Source organism: Sus scrofa, chromosome 1 (genome assembly GCF_000003025.6).
Source record: "Sus scrofa isolate TJ Tabasco breed Duroc chromosome 1, Sscrofa11.1, whole genome shotgun sequence".
Taxonomy (NCBI): domain Eukaryota; kingdom Metazoa; phylum Chordata; class Mammalia; order Artiodactyla; family Suidae; genus Sus; species Sus scrofa.
In genome coordinates this window covers 166,257,948-166,278,833 of record NC_010443.5, presented here as the reverse complement: position 1 = coordinate 166,278,833, position 20,886 = coordinate 166,257,948, and the positions used below count along the sequence as shown (strand labels likewise).

The 20,886-nt window shown below is 46.6% G+C and overlaps 1 protein-coding gene across 2 annotated transcripts in view; it reads left to right on the top strand.

Moving 5' to 3' along the window:
* Window positions 1-20,886, top strand: part of ITGA11 (integrin subunit alpha 11) — a 124,446-nt gene that overhangs the window by 32,213 nt on the left and 71,347 nt on the right. The window lies entirely within an intron of this gene.

Genomic DNA, 20,886 nt, shown 5'->3' with positions numbered 1-20,886 from the left:
GGGGTGGATGTGAGTGTGCTCAGATCCAAAACATGGACAACAGTGGGGTGAAGGGAAGTGAGAGCAAGACTGAGTCAGGGGAGAGGGCCAGAAAGAGCCCAAGGACCCCTCTGGGGCTGGGGTAGTCAACAGGAGGGAAGGATCTGCCGCCGATTTTTTTAAACAATTTTGTTGGCTTATATTTTACTTATTACATAGCTTCTCATTTCCAGTGTACAAATCAGTGATTTTTTTAAAAGTAAAATTTACCATGTTGTGCAGCCATCACGACAAATCAGTTTTAGAACATTTTCTTCCTCCCGGCTAGCTTTCTCAGGCACATGTACTGTTAGTTATTAACACATTGCACTGTTCATAACTAATCTCTTCCTGCCGATTGGTTTTTGGCTGACAAAAGGCAAGGCCTTCCTTCCTTCCTGAGATGGAAAGGGCTGGGTCTTTACTGACCCCCTTAGAAGCCCTTGGCGCCTCATGGGACCACGCGAACACTGGCAGTAAGTGTCCTGCCTGCCCTCCTCCCAGTCTGGCCTCTGCTTAGCCTCCCAACCTCTTCTCCTTAGGCTTCCCCCACCTCCTTTCCTGCGCTCAAACCTCTACCAAATTACATTATTTCCATTTTTCCGGTTCTGCAGACCTTCTGTGCACACACGTTCCCTCCTCCCGTGATGTCCTTTCCCACCTTCCCCACTCACCCCAGCCCACCATTCAGATAATTCTCTCTTATATTTCCTTGTAAAGGAATGTCTTACTTATTGACTTTCTACTGAGGTGTAACTTAGAGATAATGAAGTGTACACATCTTAAGTGTCCAGCTCAGTGAACTTTTACATACATATATGTCCATGCGATCACCTCCCAGAACATGATATAGAGCATTTCTGGCCCCCCAGAAAGCTCCTTTGTGCCTCCCACCCAGTAAGTGCCCCTCCAGGTGACCACTCGTCTGACTTCTGTCACCATAGATTCATTTTGCCTGTTTTTGAACTTCGTATAGATAGTGTCACACAGTAAGTACTCATTTGTACCCAGCCTGTTTTACTAAACATTATGTCTTTGAGGGTTAACATATTGTTGAATGTTTCATACTCCGTGCTTCTTCACTGATGTATGGTATTCCACTGTAGCAGTGCATCACTATTTATTTACTCATTCTACTATTGATGGATTCTTTGGATTGTTTCGATTGGGAGCTATTTCAAATAGAGATCCTGTTAACATTCTTATATATTTGTAACCCAAGGAGGAGGATGTTTCCAAAAATGTTATAGAGGTCAACATTCTTATATATGTCTTCTAATTATACACACACACACACACACACACATATACATATATATATTGCTTTTTAGGGCTACACCCACAGCATTTGGAGGTTCCCAGGGTAGAAGTCTAATCAGAGCTACAGCTGCCGGCCTAGTCACAGCCACAGCAACTCCAGATCTGAGCTGCATCTGCGACCTACGCCACAGCTCCCGGCAATGCCAGCTCCTTAATCCACTGAGCGAGGCCAGGGACAAACCCACAACCTCATAGTTCCTAGTCGGATTCATTTCCTCTGTGCCACGATGGGAACCCCAGGGAAGGTATATGTTTAGCTTTTGTAGAACCTGCAAAGTATTTTTTCTAAGTGGTTTACCGATTTAAACTCTTCCTAGTAACATGAGTTCTAGATACTCCCATTCTCACTGTTATCAGTCTTATTAATTTTAGCCATTCTGGTGGTATGTAATGGTATCTCATTGTTTAATTTGCATTTCTTTAATGACTAATAATGTTGAACAAATTTTTGTGAATTTATTGGCATTTCAGTATCCTATTTTGTAAAGTGTCTGATTTTTCTCACTTTTAAAATTGTGTTGTGTGTCTTTTTCTTGTTGACTTAGAGAACTTTTTAAAAATATATTTTAGGAGTTCCCATCGTCGCTCAGTGGTTAACGAATCCGACTAAGAACCATGAGGTTGCGGGTTCAATCCCTGGCCTCGCTCAGTGGGTTAAAGATCCGGCATTGCCGTGAGCTGTGGTGTAGGTTGCAGACACGGCTCGGATCCCGCATTGCTGTGGCTCTGGCGTAGGCCAGTGGCTACAGCTCCAATTGGACCCCTAGCTTGGGAAACTCCATATGCCTCAGGAACGGCCCTAGAAATGGCAAAAAAGTAAAAAAATATATATATATTTTATATACAAATCCTTTGTCAGAGAAAAGCTTTGCAAAGAACTTTCCCCAGTCTATAGCTTGTCTTAATGGTATCTTTTTATGAACAGGAGTCCTTAGCTTTAATAAAGTCTAATTTATCAATCTTTTTATGCTTAGTGTTTCTTATATGTCCCATTTAAGAAACTTTTGCTTCTCCCAAGATCATGAAGAATATTCTTCTGTTTTCTTCCAGATATTTGGTATTTTTGCTTTCTCATTTGAGAGATTTATCTCAAAGTTAATTTTTGTATGAGATGCAAGGTCAAAGGTAGTTTTTTAAAAATGTGTATATCTAATTGATCTGGCATCATTTGTTAAAAGACTATGTCTCAGAGTTCACGTTGTGGCTCAGTGGGTTAAGAACCTAACTAGTATCCATGAGGATGTGGGTTTGATCCCTGGCTCAGGAGGTTAAAGGACTGGCATTGCCATGAGCTGTAGTATAGGTTGCAGATGTGGCTCAGATCTGGCTGTGGTGTGGGCCAGCAGTTGCAGCTCCAATTTGACTCCTAGCCTGGGAACCCCCATATACTGCAGGTGTGGCCCATAAAAGAAAAAAAAAAGAGTATATCTCCACTGAATTGTAGTATCATCTTTGTTGAAAGTCAGGTGACTTTATCTGTGTGGGTCTGTTTCTAGCCTCTATTCTGTTCCATAGATCAGAAAGATGTCTTGCTTACTGTAGCTTCAAGTGTGAGTTCTCCATATTTGCTCTTCTCTGACAAAATTGTTTTGGCTATTCTAGGTCCTTTGTATTTCTTTACGAATTTTAGAATAGACTTGTCAGTTCCCCCTAACCAAATCTGCTGAGATTTTGGTTGGGATTGCATTGAATTTATAGATCATTTGGGGAGATATGAAACAACACTGAGTCTTCCAGTCCATGAACATGTAAATACTTCATGTACTTAGTTATTTAAAAATTTTCTCTAAATAGTGCTTTGAAATTTTCATTGTAAAATTCATGCATATCTTTTCTCACATTAATTCCTATGTATTCAATATTTCATGCTAATTAAAATGGAATGTTCTTATTTCATTTTCCAATCTTTTGCTAGTATAGAAAATACAATTGACTTCTGTATGTTTACATTATATCCACAACAATAATAAATTCATTTATTATTTCTAATAGTTTTCTTGTAGATTCTTTTGAATTTTTTATGTGTACAAACAAATCATCTGAAATAATTGCAGTTTTATTTCTTCCTTCCAATCTTCATAGCTTTTATTTCTATTTCTTGCCTAATTGCAATAACCAGGACCTGAGTTTCCATTTGATTCTTTTTTTAATCGATTCTAATTCTATTAAAATAAATCTTTCTCCCATTTTTCAGTTTTTACTCTACTTTTTAAAAATACTAATCATAGTTATTTTGAAGTTCTGTTGGATAACTCTAATATCTGGATCATCTCTGGGTCTGCTTTTAGTGACTATTTTACTTTAAGGTTTTCAGTCACTTTTTCTTGATTCTTTGCCTGTTTTATATTTGTTTATTCTATGCTAAACATTGTGAATAATACACAGTACAATCTATAGATTGTGTTACCTTCCTTTAAATAATTCTACATTTTTGTTCTGATAGGCAGTTAAAATACTGGCAAAACCACCTAGATCTTACCACAGCTTGGCTTGAGCCATGGTTAGGGCAGTTATCATCTGTTTTTGCCTTTACTCCTAAGGTGTAATCTTTAGTCCTAGGGCATGGATTTTCTGGGGTCTCAGCTGAAAGCCCACAACATTTATTAAAAATTCTCTATTCTGGGAGTTCCCATCGTGGCACAGTGGTTAACGAATCTGACTAGGAACCATGAGGTTGTGGGTTCAATCCCTGGCCTTGCTAAGTGGGTTAAGGATCTGGCGTTGCTGTGAGCTGTGGTGTAGGTTGCAGATGCAGCTCAGATCCCACATTGCTGGGGCTCTGGTGTAGGCCGGTGGCTACAGCTCCAATCAGACCCCTATCCTGGGAACCTCCATATGCCGTGGGAGCAGCCTTAGAAAAGGCAAAGACAAAATAACTAACTAACTAACTAAATAACTAAATAAATAAATAAATAAATTCCCTAGTCTGACTGGCCATGAACCCCAACATCTTGCAAGGGAAGCCTCTAAAATCTGTCCCCACTGCTCTTCTCATAGATTGTCCAGAGTCTTACAATATGCATGCATAGCTTGGGGTCAGCCCTGAAGGAAAATGTTAGCAGTTTTGGGGGTTCTTTCTCTACGACTCTCTTTTTAATTCCTGTTCCCACCAAATCCTAGTCATTTTTTGCAACCCCAGCTCCAATCACTCTTTCCTCCACCCTGCAAAATTTCTGCTCTCTGTTTGGACTCAGTTTCCCTGCATTGCAGTAGGAAAGTGCCCTCATAGAGAAAGCTGGGTGAATGTGGGTTTAGTGCCTATGTTTCCCTTTTCTCATGTATTGAGCTCTCTAGTGCTGTCTAGTGCTTGAAAATAGTTGTTTAGTATATTTTATCTAGCATTCATAGTTGTTTATGGCTGGAATTGTAAGTCTTTTTTCATATCTTTTTTTTTTGGTCTTTTTGCCTTTTTCTAGGGCTGCACCTGTGGCATATGGAGGTTCCCAGGCTAGGGGTCTAATGGGAGCTGTAGCCACTGGCCTATGCCACAGCCACAGCAACACGGATCCTTAACACACTGAGCAAGGCCAGGGATCGAACTCACAACCTTGTGGTTTCTAGTCAGATTCGTTAACCACTGAGCCACGACGGGAACTCCTTTTTTCATATTCTTTAATCAACTTAAATATCACTTCCTCTGAGAAACCTTCTCTGACTATCCCTTCCCATCACTAGATTAGTTGTACCCATCAATTTCTGTATTTTCCTTTTCATAGTATTTATCAAAGATGGATAGTAATTGCCTGTTTCATTGTCTCTCTTCCTGAAATCAGAGGTATGCTCCCAGGCAATTAGTAGATGCTCAAAAAAACATACTTTGAAAGACTGAATTAATGGTTTGAGCGTCTCTAAACCAGCCCAAACATAAGATGCAAAACATTTATATTCTTTACAAGATATGAAAAGCTAAAGATGAAATGGAAATGACTTTTTCAAAACTGAATTTGTTTTGACCAATATTTGTTTATTAAGCTTCTGTTAATGAATTTTACTAGACTCCGAAAAATATTGGTATGAGTAAGGCATGGTTTCACTCTCAAATAATTCACAGGCCAGTTGAGGAGTCAACACTAATATCCTTGAAATAATTGAAAAAACAATGCAAGATGAAATACAACCTGGTGCTAATTATATTCATCTTTGTAAGATCACTTTCTCCATAAGGCTCTCTGGATCCTTCTCCTAGTCTAAATGGCCTTACCCTCCCCAAGCCCTCTCTCTGATGGCACATATCACTTCCTACCTTGCGTTGCAGTCACTTAGGCCCTTGGCTCCCCTCCCTATTGGACACTAGCCTTACCTCCCTCTGCCACCTGGAGCAGCCAGCTTGGTGTCTCCCTCACTGCAGAAACTCAGCCGGAGTTTGAAAGGAGAAATCTCTGTGGCTGGGGTCTCTGGCAGAACTTCATAGAAGAAGGACATTTGAATGGGGTTTTGATAAGCTTTGATGAGCAGAATGGTACAATAGAATTGACTCGTGGTCACTCTTGCTGATCTGAGTGCTGCACCGCAGCTGCTGGACCTGAGCATGTTTTCTCCCACAGCTGGGCTGAGAGAAAAAGAGAGGCCTTGGAGGCCCAGAGAGCTGCACCTCCTGCAGAGTAGACAGGAGCATATAGGACCTTTCAGGAATCCATGTCCCTATGTGGACCATGCTACATATCCTACTTGGTTGCTTCTCACCTCTAGTTTCTCCCTTAGCCCCCATTTCCTGTCCTGTAGGTAGCATTCCAAGAGTTTTATACAGATGTAGACTCTGTGGATAGTGATCATGGAAAAAGAGAGTCAAGGTCAGGGTCATGTGGGGGACACTGGCTGGCAGTCATGCACAGAAATGACACCAGTGGTACATGTTGATTGAAGTCCATGCCCAGAGGCCCCTCAAAGGAAGGACACGAGCAAGGGTTTGAAGTCCAAGATTGCCACCTGGAAGAAGACCTTGGGAGAAGTTCTCTCAGCCTCCCTACACCTCTATTTGCTCATGCACCAAATGGATATGAAATTATCTCAGGGTGGTAGGAAAGATCAAAGAGTACCAAAACCTTGAAAGTGTTCTGCCATCAGTAAAGCAGAAAATGGAGGATTGAGTTGCTTGCAGCCAGCAAGCAGCCAACCCTGAAATCAGGTCCCTAGTGACTTGATCAAGAGGCTCCCTCTGACCCAGCCTCTTCTATCCCCTGGGTTTGGACCCAGCTTCTAGCCCTTAAGTCTTGGTCTGGTGCAGGAGATGCATCTTGGTGTGCATCTCCTGGGCCTTCGGGGGCCAGGAGATCTGTGTTTTAAAGCACTCCCCAGGAGACTCTAGCAGGGAGACTGGGGCCTCCTAAGGTCCACAATCTCCACTGAGGGTAGGAAGATGCCACTGAGAAAGAACATCAGCCCCCGGCCCCTGCCCCCAAATCCAGGTCCCAACACTGCCGCAGAGAAGGACCCATCAGCTCTCTCCAACCACAGGCACCAATAAGTTCTGGCCCCATTTCAGGCCATGAGCCTCCTTGAATGTCAAGGGCACCAGATCCTGATGTAAGTGGTTGGAAGATGAGGGGACAGATCTAGTGGGCCTGCTGCTTTATTCTCTTGACCCTTCACCTCCTACCTACCGCATTTCCAACTCAGAACCCAAACTCGGCAAAACTGACTTACACCAGTACTGGAGACATCTTGAACAGTTTTCCACATGCCTTGGTTTTAGCAACAATAACAACACTCACAGACACACAAAAAGGAAAAGAGAAAACAAATTCCTCTTGGGCTGAGTATTCTCTGCCCCTGCTTTTTAAGCCCTTGTGTATTTTCAGAGAAATTTAATCCACATGACTCTAATGCATGTACATTGAAATCATTAAGTCAGTTGGTTTTTAAGACCATTTGATGTCCCAGAAACTCCGGTGTAGGGTTTGCAGAGGGCCTCTCTAAGCCTTTGGTCCTCTGGAGCAGGACGCCTCGTGGTGCTGAGAAAAAACAGAGCTGGGCCCCACAAATTTCCAATTTGTCACTGACACTTTCACCCCGAAGAGAGAAGGCTTAGCTGTCAGCAAAGCAGAGCAGTTCACCTCCTCCCCTCAGGGGGTTGGAAAGCAGGAGCCTGATAGTCCCAGTGGCTTCCTAAACAGGACCCCTTTGTAGGTCAGTGGGCTTTAAGAACAAGAAAGCATAGTGAATTCCCTGGGCTACAGGTTCAGGGACGTGAGCAGCTTGTAAGAGAAGTAGGCTTGTCCCATTTTACAGATGAGAGCTGTCCAGGCTCTCTTGGACAGAGTCCAAGTGACATAATCAGTAAGTGTCTGAGCTGTGTCTGGAACCCAGATCTCATTAGGCCCAAGGGGCCAAAGAGCAGAAGCAGCCCCAGCCCAGAGGCTGGCCAGGCACCTACAGTCTCTAGGGGTAGTGCCTCTCCCCACCAACCACACTGCTAGCCCCATGAGAGCCAAGGCTGTGATGTCCCAGGACCCGGCACAGCAGATTCACATAGAAATGCTGAGCCCAGCTGGGAAGAGATGGCATATGCTCCCAGACCCCCAATCCCAGATGATAAAAACCAAGAAAGGGCACACAGACAGGATGGCAGGAGTTCGTGCAAGGGATTGAATTTGTAATTCAGCAGAGAGGTTGTCGAGGAGGGGGCTTCCAGAGTTATACATGTAGAATAGACATGGATGAGAAGAGTATAACAGAGATGGAGAGAACTGCATGGGTAAGAGGACAGGGATAGAAGAGCAGAGGTCAAGTTTAAAGAAAGGACACTGTCACGTGTGGCTGGAGGAGAAGGTGTGGAAAGCAGTAGACCAGAAGCTGAGAGGGCAAGGAGAGTACCATAGAGGTTCTCTTTTTATTGTTTTAGGGCTGCACCTGCAGCATATGGAAGTTCCCAGACTAGGGTTTGAATGGGAGCTGTAGCTAACAGCCTATGTCACAGCCTCACCAACACAGGATCCAAGCCGTGTCTTCTACCTACACCACAGCTCATGGCAACGCTGATCCTTAACCCACTGAGTGAGGCCGGGGACCGAACCCACATCCTCATGGATACTAGTCAGATTCACAACCCGTTGAGCCACAAGGGGAACTCCACCATAGGTGTTCTTAAATACCAGAGTATGAGGATTATATCTGAGAGGCCATGGGGAGCCATTGGAGGTTTTAGAGCAGGAGAGTGGCTGTACCATGTGGAGGATGGAACTGAGGGAGTAGACCCTGGAGGTGAGGAGTGTGGTGGGAAAGCTATAGAAGTCTATGTGGGTGGAGAGCTTCAGGGGTGGGGCTTGGAAGAAGGGGCCTGCTCTATGAGTGTCAATAGTTCATTCATTCCTTCTTGAGAACCTGTGCTAGATCCTGGAAATTCAATGGTGAGCCAAACTGCAATGTCCTTGTCCTGATGGGATTCCTCTACTGGTGGGGCAAAATACATTTTTAGTTTGCAATAGAGAAGCATTGCAATAGAGAAGCATTTAGTTTGCAATAGAGAAGGATAAGGGGACTTAGGAGAAGTGGGTGGGGGTGAGGGCTGCTCTCTTACACAGGCTGTCGGGAAAGGCCTTGTGCTAAGGGTGACAGTAGTCAGTGACCCTTAAGGTAAGGGAGAATCTGAGACAACTGTGGTTATCTGAGAAAAGAGTATTCCAGGTGGAAGGAATCAGCAAGCGCAAAGGCCCTAGGGTGGGAAGATGCTTGGCATGTTGTGGAGTAGAGTGAGCAGGGCAAGAATGGAAGGGGACTAGGTCAGAGATGAACCAGGGTGAGGGATGACTGAGGACTTGTCTTGCTGACTGGAGAGATGGTATAAAAGCAGAAAAGCAAAATCCAGCAACAAGAGATAGACTTTGGGGAAACAGGTGAGCAAAGCTTTGGTCCCATTGGTTTGAAGTATCCTGGGGTCTTCTGAGTGCAGCTGGACAGCTGGCAGCAGGGGACAGGGACCTTCAGCTTGCGAGGGAGGTCAGGGCATAGACTCTCAGAGTCTGTCCCTGAGGACAGAGGATAAAGCAGGGGAGGGGTGCCTGCTCCCAGATGGGGAGGTGGGGTGTAACACTATGAGGGCTTATCTGTGCCTGCCTCTCTGAGAGGGACGTAGCCAGGGAGCTTGCAGCGCTGGGCAAACGCCTGCAGGACCAGAGCCCTTGAGATGTAACTAAAACTCGTGGGGAACACTCATGCGCACAGAATAGGTCTAGGGTTCTTACCAAGATTCACTGCAGTGAATGTGAAACATCTGCAGTTAGCACTCTGGACCTCTGGTTCTCAAGCCTCAGCAAGGATCACAGTCCACTGGGAGGCTTGTTAAATTGGAGTGTCAGGCTCCACCTCCAGAGTTCTGATTCCACAGATCTGGTGGGACCTGAGATTCTTCCACTCCCCTCTTGGCTCCTGCATCAGAGCCTCTGATGGAAATGGACAAGATAGGGGTTTAGCGGGTGGCCAAAGCCAAGAGTATCCTTGTACCCTGTCAGCCTGCTTCTGAAGCAGCCACCAGTGATATTAGCCTCATGAGCCTGACTACAACCTCGTAGGAAGGGGAAGAAGCCTATCCCAGGCTTCCTGGCACCTGCCCACCTGGCCTGAGGCACCACCCTCAGGACACTACCTAGTTGCTAGGGGGGGTCAAGGGCAGTGAGAGGGAGGGGCCTGGAAACCAAGAGAAAATGCAGAAGGGGCATCCAGGGGAGGGGAGACTGAGAAGGAAGCTAGATGTACTGGCTCTTGCAGAATGATACCAGAGCCTTGGTCTCCCCAGTTCTGGGGTGTCCTTTTTTATTTTTATTTAATCTTATTGGGATATAGTTGACTTACATTGTTGTATTAGTTTCAGGTGTACAGCAAAGTGAATCATTCATTCCTATAACTATATCCATTCTTTTTCCCATATAGGTTATTACGAACATTGAAAAGATTTTCCTGTGCTATACGGTTAGGTTCTCATTAATCAGCTATTTTATACAGTTGTGTGTATATGTTACTCCCCACCTCCCAATTCTTCCCTCCCCCCAGCGGGTGTTCTGATGGGAAACAGAGGCTTCTTTTGGGCAAAAGGCAGCATCTTAAACATAACTGTCATCACCCTTCACAATGGAAGGACAAACTTGGTGGCTTGGCTCATTCAAAGTCACCTAGACAGGAGTCTTGTATCTCTTTCAAGGATCCTTTTGGATTCTTTTGCAATAATCGAAATCAAAGTTTGGGTGGTGAGATGCTGAAGGGTCTGCATGAGGAGATGCCCTGTGGACAGCCCTTGAGGGGGTGGGGAGGGAGACAGGCTTGGAAGCAGACTCTCTTCCCAGGGCCAAGTGCAACCTCCCGCCAGCACCCCACACTAGCTCCACCCCCACCTCCTCCCAGAGGCCACACCGCATAGGATGGGCACCCTCAGCCCGCAAGGTGGACAGAGTTGGGCAAGGCACCTGCCAATACAGGTTCATACTCCATCCCTCCCAGGAGACCTCGCTGAAGACGTGGTGTCTTCACACACAGAGCGATCTCCTTAGCTTGAAAATAGGGTCACCATTGCTGGGGTCTTCAGCAGACCCTGATTTTCAGAGGCAGAGTGGACTTGGAAGGGACAAGGTGGCCAGGAGCAGGCCCAGGAGGTGCAGGTGGACGTGCAGTGAATATGGGGTCTCAGGACCGCCCCCATTGCTGAGAGGGGCCTTAGAAATTTTTTAGCCCCAATCCGTCATTTTACAAGAAAGGAAACTAAGGCCCAGAGCTGGAAAGAGACCAAGGACACCCTTGAAACTAAACTCTCCCACCTCCCAGTCCAGCATCACTTCTGATTCCTGTGGTATTTCTACTTGCTGTGTGGGTGAAAACTGCCAAACGGGTTAGTCCACCCACCATCCTGGGTCCCTTGTTTTAAGATCACTAGGTGGTATCTACTTAAACTAAATTCTAACTTGAGTAAGACATTAATTTTTCTACCATGCCTTTATGTGCTGCCTTCCCAGATAACAAGTTTACATTTTCACTAGGATCTTCCATGTTTAAAACCCACTGATGGTGGAATCTGGAGTTGGCTGGAAAGGAAATCCATGAAGAATAAATCCACAAAAAAACTGGCTGGCAAGTCTAGGTCTGGGGGCGATGCCCTTGGGCCCTGTCGTTCCCTCCTTTCCACAACCAAGATTTCCCAGCCTTTCCTCTGTGGCCGTTTTCCTCGGGGTTATCCAACACCACAGGATGGGCACAGATCTCTTGCCTTAGAGACAAATGAAGGCGCATTAGGGTCTAATCTAGGCTTTAAAACCACGCAAACCTGGGCTCAGCCACTTTCTGAGCCGTGGGAACTTGAGCACATCACATCCACTTACTGGACCACAGTTTCTTCATCTGTAAAGTGGGCATGATGGTGCAAACTCCTAAGAGTTCCTTGAGGAAGAAACAGGAGGGGGTGTGTGAGGTGCATACCATGGACAGATGATGGGAAAGTTAGTTCCCTTTTCTAGCCTCTTCCCCAGGAAAGAATATGGTATCTAGAAGAGGTTTCCAGGAAAAGGGTCCCAGGGACGTGGTTTTTTGGGGGGACAGAATGACAGATCTTATCGAAGTCATCCCTCCTTCTCAGTGACAGTGCCAGTTGTCAGGCCCAGGGCAGCCTCGGCCTTTGTTGCTGTGACAATCTCACAAAGGGACATCCTAAGCTCTTTTCCTGGCTTGGACCCTCAGAGCAGGCTCCCAACACCGCCATGCATAAGTGCCCTCTGCTATTTTCTCTTGGAACAAATAAAAATCCAGCACCATGACTCATGCTGGTTAACAAATCACTACAGAAGCAAAGCCCAGGATAGGATGAAACCACCCAACACACGAAGGAGAGAGAGAAAGAAAAAACTGTAGTCATGGGGAAATGTTGGCCCATGGCCCCAGGCCAAGCCACACAGCGTATGGACAAGAAGAGGGTGAGCCACAGAGGGCTGGAGGAGTGGAAATCCAGACAGCTATCCTCACAGGCAGGAGCTGGGGGCACCTTCAAACCCTCAAAAATACAAAGCAGCATTGAGAGCTGACAAGGAAAGCCTGTGGGCCCCAGAGCACAGCCACATTCTGGGGACAGCGCGAGCATTTAAGATGCAGCCTACAAATGCTTCCTCATCTCTAGGAGATTTTTTTCTCTCCTCTGTTAGCTCTCCCTCTCATGCTCTCTCCTTTAAAAAAAAAAAAAAAAAAAAAAAGGAGTTCCGATCATGGCTCAGTGGTTAACGAATCCGACTAGGAACTAGTCGGTTGCAGGTTTGACCCCTGGCCTTGCTCAGTGGGTTAAGGATCCAGCATTGCCAGTGAGCTGTGGTGTAGGTCGCAAGCACGGCTCGGATCCCTCGTGGCTGTGGCTGTGGCTGTGGTGTAGGCCGGCGGCTATAGCTCCAATTAGACCCCTAGCCTGGGAATTTCTATATGCCGTGGGAGCGGCCCTAGAAAAGGCAAAAAGACCAAAAAAAAAAAAAAAAAAAAAAAAAATCAGGAAAATCCTAAACTTGAAGCGTATGTCAGTGAGGGCCTAGCTAATCTCTGATACATTTACAATCTGCTCAACCGGAAACAGAGCCAAGGCCAGTCCTCAAGGCCATAGAACAACCATAATGCTGATCCCGGAGAGGCAGGGGGCCAACCTCTGTGTGCTTTGGGGGTAAGACACACAATCTCAGTAGTGGAAACATTGAAGGGAAAGTCTTCTGGTTTCTAACATCCAAGAAAGAAAATAAATCTCATTTGGGCATTTCAAGGAAACCAAAGGGATTTATTTGCCAGCTCAGTATCTTCTTTATCCGCCATCCATGGGCCCTTCGACCTCCCTTTTCTTTGATTCCAGCCTCCAGTGCTGTTTGTTCTGTGACTCCAGTGTCCTTCCTAAGTCCAACTCAGGGGAGAAAAGGGTAACTCCTCACATGAAGCAGAGAATAAACTAAAGCTGAAATTCACTCCATCTTGAGAATGGTCTTCTGTAATTTCACAGGTTTGAATTGCCATGACTGGTTTTCAGTGTTTAATGGCTCTTTGGTACTTTACTTGCAATCATCACAGCTGACACTAGGGGGAGCAAGGCTGCCCGCCACCAGCTCCTCTCTCCAGTCATCTAAGCTTCTCACCGATGTCACTAAGGACGCTTCCATTCTGTTAGGCTATAAAATATGAAAAAGCAAATTCCTTATTAAAAATCATAACATGGAATCATTTGAAAGTTATATACTATTAGAAAAACAGATAATGTGCTACACATACTTTCTCTCACTAATTTGGTGATTGATCACTAACCTGATCCTTGTTTTCTCCAGGCTTGGAGAGAATACATTCTTCTAACTTTCCCTGATTGTTTTGTGGAGAATCAAGGGCTCCTCAGGAATTCAAATTCTCCCAGGTGTTTTTTTCCCTTCTCTTTCATCAACTTCTCTTCCACACGGTGGCAACACTCAGACCCACGGCCAATAGCAAATGCTTCTTATTGATTTGAGACTGTCTGGACAACGTTTCTGTCATTTTCTGTGGCGTTCCTAAACCCTTCCCACTTTCTCTCTTGAATCATTTCTTCCTGGCTTAGCAGTGATGAGTCATCCTGAGCCCATAATGCAGAGAGATATGGAGAGAAAGTTGTAGAAAAAGCCAGTGAAGAGAAATGGAACATGAAGTGGGGGAAGGGAAAGAGGTTAGAAAAGATGGGGTGGAGAATAAAGAGCTAGGAGGGTAGGAGAGAAAGGGGGCCGTGAGCCCCCAAGGGTACCGCATGCCTTTTACTTGTCTTTGCATCTCTGGTGCTTGGCACAAGCCACAGGAGAAGGAGAGAATGGTTCTAGACGTCTGGGTGCTAATCTCAGGGCAGCCCAAAGCCAGACGTTCTTATTATAAAGGGTCTGGGGATGGTGGTCTCCAATGGGAGAGGCTGAGATTTCCTGTCTTTTTCTTTCCTCTGAAAACCTGGGAGGGGCCCAGCCGAAGCCATGCCGAGGGTAGGTGGGTGGTGTATGGTGGCTTGGCTCAACCTGGGGTGGCTTTCCCTGCAACAGTAGCTCTCCTCTGCACTGGCCCCTCTGCCTCTCCCAACCACTGAGCCAATGATTTTGTAACCCAAGGAGGAGGATGTTTCCAAAAATGTAATGACAGGCTTCACCCTCCAGCGCTTTAAGTGAGTCCACAGTCTTTGTTTCCTCACTGCTTCTCAAAATAAGAATAATGCCGTCAGAGTAGCCGTTACTCACGGCGGGAGGAGGGAAAGCAATCTGAGCTTTAACAGGACGGAAGAAAGTACTTCGAAGGATTCTGCAGAGTCAATGATTCCCTGAAGCAACACAGGGCTCCCTGATGGAACACAAAGCTGGTGTCTGTGTCCTCGGCTCCTCTACACCCCACCTACTCCCCAGGGATGGGGAGAGGACCAGGCAGGAGAGTGAGGCCAGGGAGCTGCCCCTTAGCCAGCTGTGTGACCTGGGTGAGAGGCTTAGCTTCTCTGGGCTGCAGTTTCCTCAGCTTCAAGGTGGGGCTGCTGTCTCCCTCACAAGGCTGTTGTGAGGGTTAATGAAGGTAATATTGGGGGAAGCACTTAGCACAATCCCTGAAGCACATTGCCCCCAAATATTCATTCTTGGATGTATTCATTTATTTACTTATTCGTATAAAATGCTTTGAACATAGATGAATGCAAAACCCAGTTTTGTCAGCTGTTTCTTAATTGGGCATCCTGCACCCGATTCCATTATTTCAAAGCCTGGTAATCACCTGATAATCTAGGGCTTCCCAACTGGCAGAACAGAATTGCCTATGAAAGTTAATAAAAGAATACAGATTCCTGGAGTTCCCATTGTGGCTCAGCAGTAACGAACCCAACTAATATCCATGTGGATGCCGGTTCAATCCCTGGCCTTGCTCATGGGGTTAAGGATCCGGTGTTGCCGGGAGCTTTGCTGTGAGCTGTGGTGTAGGTCACAGAGGTGGCTCAGATCCTGCACTGCTGTGGCTGTGGATGTGGCTGTGGCATAGGCCAGCAGCTGCAGCTCCAATTCGACCCCTAGCCTGGGAGCTACCATGTGTTGCAGATGCGGCCCTAAAAAGACAAAAAAAAGAAATGCAGATCCCTTAGCCCAATCCAAGACTTACAGAATCTGAATCTCTAGAGGTAGAAATTTACATTTTATTTATTTATTTATTTATTTTGCCTTTTTGCCTTTTCTTGAGCTGCTCCCGCAGCTCATGGAGGTTCCCAGGCTAGGGGTCGAATCAGAGCTGTAGCCGCCGGCCTACTCCAGAGCCACAGCAAGGCGGGATCCGAGCTGCGTCTGTGACCCACACCACAGCTCATGGCAACGCCGGATCCTCAACCCACTGAGCAAGGCCAGGGATTGAACCCACAACCTCATGTTTCCTAGTCAGATTCGCTGATCACTGCGCCATGATGGGAACTCCTAGAAATTTACGTTTTTAAATATTACGAGGCAAGTCTCATGCCCAACCAGGTTCTGGAACCACTAGATCCTTTTTTAAGAACCTGTCAGTTTTCATGGATTCAGAGGTTAGCTCCTTTCCAAGCTTACGCTGAGAGTGACCCTCAGTGCCTGAATCTAAAGGAGTGACCAACGGCAGGAGTATAGAGACCCAGAAAGCATAGGGTGACCAGAGGGGACTGTGCAATTCTTCTCAACCATGCAGGCATCTAACCACCTGGCTACACCTCAAGCCACTCCTGATAGAGTTCTCTGGGCAAGTGAGGAAAAGGGAGCAGGTTTGGAATGTCAGGGAGGTGAGGAGGACGAGGGATGAACGGTGGGGTGAGGACTGCTTTACCACAAGCTCTGTGAAGACAAGGACTGGTCTTGCCCCTCTGGGTCCAGCCTTCACTGTGGAGGCGCATTGGATAATAGACCTAAACGCTGGCCCCATCAGGCCTCAGCTGCCAGCCCTCCCCCTGGGCCCTACCCTTTCCTCACCCGGATGACCTCTATCCACCCTCAAGTTACCTGCTCCAGGAAGGCTTCCCAGAGAGCCCCTCCTCTGGGCCCCACCCACATGGGCCCCCCTCACAGGGCTGTCCTCCACACAGGTCATCGGGGGTGGGTCTCTCGGCCCCACCAGTCTAAGGGTGTGGACTCAGCTTCATTCACCTCCAGCCCACAGTGCCTGGCACACAACGAGTTCTCAGTAACTACTAATTTGAACTGAACTTGTCCAAGCCTCTGTAGATGAGGAAACTGAGGCCCGGAGACAGAGAGTGGATCACCCCAGGCCACTGAGACCCTCTGGGTGTAGATCAGAGCTCACCATAGACGGGTCAGCAGGCCCAAGACGGAAAAAGAGTATCTGTCCTTTCGCCTCCAGGCCATCTGCTTTTCTCTGACCTCCTCTGAGTCCACATGGCTGGTGGAAAGAGCAGTGGACACAATCAGCACACTGAGTGTCCCAGGCGTGCCTCAGCCTCTACCCAGAGAATCTGGACAATCTCTGGGCCTTGCTTTCTTCTCCAGTCACTTGGGACCACCTCTCCTTGTCTGTCTGCCCCCGCTGGCAGTGGGTGAGATGAAACGAGCTGTTCAGTGTGTACGCTGGTCACACATAAAGTATCACCATCCTAATTATGAGCCGAAGGAAACAGGCCCGCCCGGGATGGAAAACAGGCAATTCCAAGGCCCCTGTCCTTGCTACCAAGTACTCCCTGGGGCACCATCAGACTAGCACATACCAAGAAATTAAAACCGTGCATTCCACTGAGAGACATATTGCTGTGTTTAGGTTTCATTTTCAGAGGAAAGAGTTGTGATAAAACTGGAGGAGTTGAGGGTGTGGGAAAGACTCAGCCTGACTTGGGAAAATCAAGCAAGAGTTTATCAAACATTTTGAAAAGAGAAGGGGAGATTTTTACACTGTAGACCCAGCCTCTCTGGGGGAACACCAGACCATAGCCACCTTCCTGGGGTGAGCTGGGCCAAGGGCACCCCGAGGTTGGTGGGCCATCTGCACATGGCACCCAGAAGAGCTCAGGCCAGCTCTGCCTCCAGCTACATCTCAAGAAGCAGAGTGAGGAGTTCCCATCATGGTGCAGCGAAAATGAATCTGACTAGCATCCATGAGGACGCAGGTTCGATCCCTGGCCTCGCTCAGTGGGATAGGGATCCAGGGTTGCCATGAGCTGTGGTGTGGATCGCAGACGAGACTCGGATCCCACATTGCTGTGGCTGTGGTGTAGGCCAACGGCTACAGCTCCAATTCGACCCCTAGCTTGGGAACCTCCATATGCCATGGGTTTGGCCCTAAAAAGACAAAAAAAAAAAAAAAAAAAAAAGAAGAAGAAGAAAAAGACGCAGAGTGAATATTCAGCTTGTCTTTGCAAAATGAGCAGCTTCCTCCACCTGTTCATCTGTTTATTCACTCAACAACTACTGAACCTTGACTGTGTTCATGGTAATTTGATCAGTACTGAGGGGGAGATTTAAAGATGAATCAGGGTCTCTCTCTCTCTCTCTCTCTGCTTTCTAGAGGCAAAATATCTATAGGAGAGGAAAAATAGATAAGAGAGGTCCCTAGCTTCATGTGAATTGAAAGAAAGCCTTCAGCTGAGATTAAGGAGGACTTCCTGGAGAAAGAGGGACTGACGAGTGGATGGAATGGAGCCAGTTCAATGGTTTGTGATCAGGGGACTGCATGCACAAAGGCAGGAATGAGAATGCCAGGTGTGAAAACAGGTCAGTGGCCCTGTGAGACCTGGCATTGGGATGTGAGAAAGGGAGGGACATTGAACTAGACGGCACAAGCTGGCCACTCTCTTTTTCACAGTCAGTGGGTCAAGATCTCATTTTCCCTTCAAATGGGTTGAGAGTGTGTGTTGCGGTCACCTTCCCTCCCTCTTCTCTCTTCTGTTCTAAGAACTTCTGCACATTAGGAAAAAATGCTATTTGGATGTATGCTGAGGTAGACCCAGAAGTTTCCAGGAACAAAAGCAGAAAGCCAAGCTTGTGAAATCAACAGCTGTGATGATGCTTGTCAGCAGGCTCTGTGCCCAAGATGACAGGATGGCTCCAGGGCCAGCTTGCATAGGAACAGGCGGGTGCTTTGTACCCACTCTTCGCACTGCTATGCATCGCCGCTTGTGCACAGAGACTTCTCTGTTCACTAGGATTGATAAAAGCCTTGTGTGATGGAAAATTTTTTTCTTAATATTATTTTTTATAGAGAAAGCCCTATTTATTTATTCATTCATTCATTTACTTATTTATTTTGCTTTTTGGGGCCGCACCCTCAGCGTATGGAAATTCCCAGGGTACAAGTCGAATCAGAGCTGCAGCCACCAGCCTATGCCACAGCCACAGCAATGCAGCATCCGAGTCGCATCTGCAACCTACACCACAGCTCATGGCAATGCCACTCCTCAACCTGCTGAGCCGGACCAGGGATGGAACACGCATCCTCATGGATACTGGTTGGGTTCCTTATGCCAAGCCACAATGGGAACCCCTGGAAAAACTTTCTAAAAGCACCTAAACATTTATCAAGAGGAAAGGGATGAAACAATTGAAATATCCATCAATAGGAGAATGATTAAAAAGAAAAAAAAATCACTGTGCAACCAGTATAAAGGAAGGGGTGGAGCTGTACCATCCAGTTATGCCAGGTCCACCTCTAACATCCAAGGGGCCTGGCTCAAGAAAACAAATGGGGGTTCAGCCCATGGCCCACCATCTTTTCTTCCCACCTCCAGTTCCCTCTTAGTGATCAAGGGGCCTTGTCCATATGGACACCCACCCTATATCTGCAAGCTCTGTCCAGCCCTGGCCTATCAACCATTCCTTGGCTAACCAGTCAGTGGTGTGATTCACCACCAGCAAGACTGATCCAGAGAAGAGGCCTGTCCTGAGCTGCTGGACTAGGAGATTCTGGGTCCCAGCTACCCAGAGGGGTGGGATGTGGGCTCTAGGTACATGTTCCCTTGATCCCTAGGACTCCTCACCCCGTAGAAAGAGGCACAGCCAGGAAAAGGTCAGCTCAGGACCCAGGGCAGAGGTCGCTGTGACCAGGTCTCAGTGTGGCATTGATATATACTGACATGGAAAGTATAAGATAATAAGGTGGAAAACACACTGCAAAACCATGCATGTAGGGTGATTTCATTTTTCTAAAAAAATTCCCGTATGATTAGAAAACCTAGAAGGTTTTCTGCATCCCTGCTGCCAGTGGTGGTTGTCTGTAAACAGCTCCTTCTAGGTTAAGATGGGTAGTGAAGGGCCTTGCACATTATACTTTGTGTAGCTCTATGAACATTATACAAGCATGTGTTACTTTTATAATCTAAAAAATTTGTAAATAATACTTTTTAATGTTAATACTCTTTGGCACCAGTAAAGGTAGGTATTTCTAATGTGTTTTCTTGTGACCCAAAGAAACAAAACAAATTAAAAAAAGAAAAAATCCTGGATCATTCCTAGATAGTCATGGAGGTTGCTGTGGTCGTGGCCCCCAGATGCAGTAAAAATTTCCCAGACACATATGCTTCCTCGCATGTCCAGAGGGCCTCCTATCTGCCTCTTCAGCAAATCTTTTTATTTATGTATTTATTTATTTATTTATTTTTGGCTTTTTTACAGCTGCACCCGTGGCATATGGAGGTTCCCAGGCTACGGGTCGAATCAGAGTTATAGCCTCCAGCCTACACCACAGCCACAGCACAGATCCTTAACCCACTGAATGAGGCCAGGGATTGAACCCGCGTCCTCCTGGATACCAGTCAGATTCGTTAACTGCTGAGCCATGATGGAAACTCCCAGCAGATCTTTCATACAAGGGCTCCCAGTCCTGTCTATGTATCTTGGGCACTCTAAAAATAGATTCACAGGTCCCATCCCCTGACTGGCTGAATTAGAATCTTCTGGAGGTTATCCCCAGGAATTTGCATTTCTAACTCTCCAGGTGATTCTCATGACCAGCAGGGGCTGGTTCCCACCGCCCTCAAAACCCTGGTTATAAGTAGCCCAGGTATGTTCAGTCCCATTTGGTAGATGAGAATACTGAGGCCCAGTGCAGTTAGCAGCTTTGCCTCAGGCCAGAGTGTGAAGTCTGTTGATTCCTCTGCTAGAACTAGTTTTACTCGCCCAGCTGAGTTAACAGGTATTGGAAGACAGAAGATGACCTGTTTTCCGTGGTCCCAGTTTGCGGGCTCTCAGATTAGTGGTCCCACTAAACCAGGTGATAAGCTAATCTGTTCAATAAGTGTATTTGGAGGACCCACTCTGTGCCAGGCACTGTTCTGGGTGCTGGGTTATCTAGAGCTGCAAACCTGACTGACAAGTTCCTAGCTCTCTTGCAGCTCTAATTCTACTGAGAGATAAAGATGGTTAAAAGGCATATAGAGAGAGTTCCCTGGTGGCCTAGCAGGTTAAGGATCTGGCATTGTCATGGCTGTGGCTCAGGTCACTACTGTGGCATGGGTTCCATCCCTGACCTGGGAACTTCCATATGCCACAGGCATGGCAGAAAAATATATTTTTGAAGGTATATAGAGAAGACAGCATCCAAGAGTACAAAGTGCTATGAGGAAGATAAGGGAGGGTGGGGGGTGACAGGTGGTCAAGAACGGCCTCTTTGGGAAGG